Source organism: Atta cephalotes, assembly GCF_000143395.1.
Source record: "Atta cephalotes unplaced genomic scaffold scaffold00028, whole genome shotgun sequence".
Taxonomy (NCBI): domain Eukaryota; kingdom Metazoa; phylum Arthropoda; class Insecta; order Hymenoptera; family Formicidae; genus Atta; species Atta cephalotes.
This window is the reverse complement of record NW_012130092.1, coordinates 3,518,985-3,522,577: the sequence shown is the minus strand read 5'-3', so window position 1 is coordinate 3,522,577 and position 3,593 is coordinate 3,518,985. Positions and strand designations below refer to the sequence as shown.

Below are 3,593 nucleotides of genomic sequence, written 5' to 3'. Positions count from 1 at the left end.
TATATATATATATATATATATATATATATATATATCTCCTATACATTTTCTTTTTCACCAGTGATAATATTTTTGCTTTTCCATATCCCTGTTACAATCAATAATTTTATAGCAGTACAATCTACTATTATTTTTTAGAAATCTGATTATAAAATTTTAAAAACACTATTCAATTATCAGTCGATGCAATCTTATATATTTACATATGTTGCGATACATATACATAATTGCATATTATGCAACATATACATACTTATGGTCATATTATAGAAAATACATTACATATGCACTATATTTTTTAAGATATGTTGTCTAAACAACGATAGACAAAAACATGCGCAATAGTTTTAACATATGTATAATGTATGTATATAAAGTAAAACAAAATCTATATATACTATTCATCTTTTAATATCTTCAAAAGTGTCAGACTAGAAGAAAAAATTGTCAAACAAAAGTTACTTGATATATAAGAGACGATGATAAAATTTGTATTGTAGATTAAATTATTTTCCAAAAAGTACATCCTTTTTATAAATTAAATCTTATAAATCTTTTTATAAATTAAATCTTATAATTTTATAATTATTCTGTAATATCTATTAAAACAAATAGAATGTCATTCAAAATTAATGAAGATTATATGATAAAAATATATTAAATGTACTACAATATTGTAAGATCTTAATTGATGGTTCATGTACAATTGAGGAATATATTAAAACATATATTTATTATATTATAAACACTTAAATAACAATTCATTTATATACAAGTAAGGAATTACAATCAAGTAAGTGAAGCATAATATTTATTATTAGAATATGCTATATGATAAAAAGATTACCGTCACATAATAATATTACTCCTGTGTATTACAAAAATTTACTAGTTTTTTCTCTTATTTTTGAAGACATTAAAAATGGTAGTAGTTGAATTGTCATACCACATATATAATAACATAAGTATAATCAATAAAAATAACATCATTTATCATTTAAATAGATATATACTACTATAGAATAAAATTAGAGCAGCATATGTCTAAAAAGCCATCCCATACTTAGAAAAAAAATAGAAACATTTCGAATACAAATATTAAATACATGATTAACTAGAAAAATCGTAATCACAAGTTTAGAATAAGATTCTAAGTAAGTTTTACAAATTAATATAGAAGCTAATAAAAATTAATATACAAGATAATTATAATCTTTATCCACCTTTAAACTTGTATAACCGGTGTTCTATATTTCCGATGTATATATGATATAATTCCATTCTGATAAAATTAATCTATAAAAAACATTATAATTGTTATTTAATAAAATTTTATATGAATTATGATCTTTTTATGAAAAATATTTCTTTTTTCAGATTAGTTTTATCATGTATATATATAGAAAATTATAAAAATATAATAAAAAACTAAAAAATTTATCTAGCTAATCTTTTAGTGCAATTGGTTAAAGTGCGTAAGCTTTATAACAAGCTTTATAATTTAAACAAGCTCACATATAATGTTATTTACTGTCACGAGTATTAATCAGCATTATTTTGTTATGCATGAAAATGCGTTAATGCAGCATTTTTAAATAAAATTTTGTCAAGAATTTTTTTAAACTTTAACCATTAAAATTAAAAGACTGTATATTCTTATATAGAAATAAACTATAAATAAAAAATAAAAGGAAAATAAAATATATACATAAATATAAAATTATTTCTTTCAAAATCTAAACTTGCATCTTGCAAGAGACAGAATTCTTATCGTATAAGGAACACTGCATTGACGCATGCAAAAAGTGCAATTATATATTTTATATACCTTTTATCGTACAAATACGCACTATATTATAATATTATACAAATGTGTATATGTTAAAAATAAATTGAAAATTAAAGAAAAGTGTTAATATGTATTAAATAATAATATGTATTAAAATAATAATATATATTTACGTGTATTATAATAATTCGAAAAGTTTCCACATATGAATAGGAAATTAAAACAACGTGCTTGAGGGATTTTTGTGATTTTAAAATAAGTATAAAAAAAGAATATATAGTTTCGCAAATTAATATAATTGAAAAAGAAAAAAAATTGAAAAAGAATATATCACTTCATTCTTTCAATTTATTATTTTTAAATAAAAAATAAGAGATCTGTAACATTAGAAAAAATTGCACTTTCTGGATGCATATTTACGTGCTAATAAAAATAATGTTTAAATCAACAATATTAAACATTTTAATTCAGTTAATCTATCTGTGCAAAATAAACATAAAAAGTACGATGACAGATTTTGGACATAGAAGAAAAAAATACTAATAAATTTTACCACATGTCAAAACGTGGGCGTTCCGTTTTTATATTCAGATGCTCTGCATACCTATCTGTCACATTCAAGCATTTTGAATGTAGGTGTGGTTGTAGTGGGTGTAGGAGAATTGTGTTTGCTTACACGATGATTCAATGATGTCTCTTGCACGTTGTCCAGATTTCCACATATCGCTCTTTTGTGATTGGCCAATTTCTCTCTGTTCATGGGTGAGCCTAGAACCACCAGGGGCCATGACGCCAATCCGCATTACTCAAAAAAATGTACATTTACAAAAACACGATTCTTCTCAGAATGAAGAAAATTACGCGCAAACATTAGTAAAAAGATTTGGCATAAAAATCTCTCAATGCATTGTTACTTTCTATTAAATTTGAGCTGCAATAAATATGAAAAAGTTCCCACTTGCAATAGGGATATGAAATAAAATCTCAATTAATATAACACTGGTGAATCTCTATATAAATAAAAATAATTATTTCTATTCTACTCTTCTGTTTCCTTCCCAAAGCTAAAACTAAAAATTTTTAGAGATTCTTAAGACTGCGTTGATGCTTAAGATTATGCTATCAAGTGTTCCGCAATAAAATCTAAATTGATGTAAAATATGTTCATGCACAAAGCGTTAATAGTGCATTTAAGTGAATACATATTTTAATATAAAATTAAAAGTTTAGAAAAACAAATATACACATACACAAAATACTTTTTTTAAAAAGAAAAATTGTAACCATTTTCAATCAAAATGTCAAAAACTATTTGTTAGATCCCAATAAGTATAATAATAATAATAAAATATTTTAAAAAAAACATTTGGATTTTGCATTTCAGATCAAATCTTTAAAAGTTATATGTTGTCCAAAATGAAGAAATTTGAAGTAATAAATATTTTATATGCAGAAGATATAGAGAAAGCGAGAATTTATCCTTATTTTCAATATTTTAGACATAAAATTATACATATATCTATTTTTTTAATTTAAAAATGTCGTACCTACTTTTCATTCAACTTATTTTTAAAGTTACATTTTTTTCACCATATAGTTGGATAAGCATAAGATAAATATAAAATATAGTATATGCTGATGCACACAGAATCAGAAAAGATTTGAGCTACCAAAGAATGTAACACAGACTTTTCTGGCATGCATATAGCTGTACAAAAAAATTTGTACATAACAGCTATTATAATTTTTATATATATATATATATAATATTATATATATATATATATATATATATATATATATA

General features: G+C 22.5%; 1 protein-coding gene across 1 annotated transcript in view; it reads right to left on the bottom strand.

Annotated features, from left to right (window-relative positions):
* The window catches only part of LOC105620753 (Niemann-Pick C1 protein), a 23,537-nt gene that overhangs the window by 2,395 nt on the left and 17,549 nt on the right, over positions 1-3,593 (bottom strand). The gene's annotated exons all lie outside the window — the stretch shown is intronic.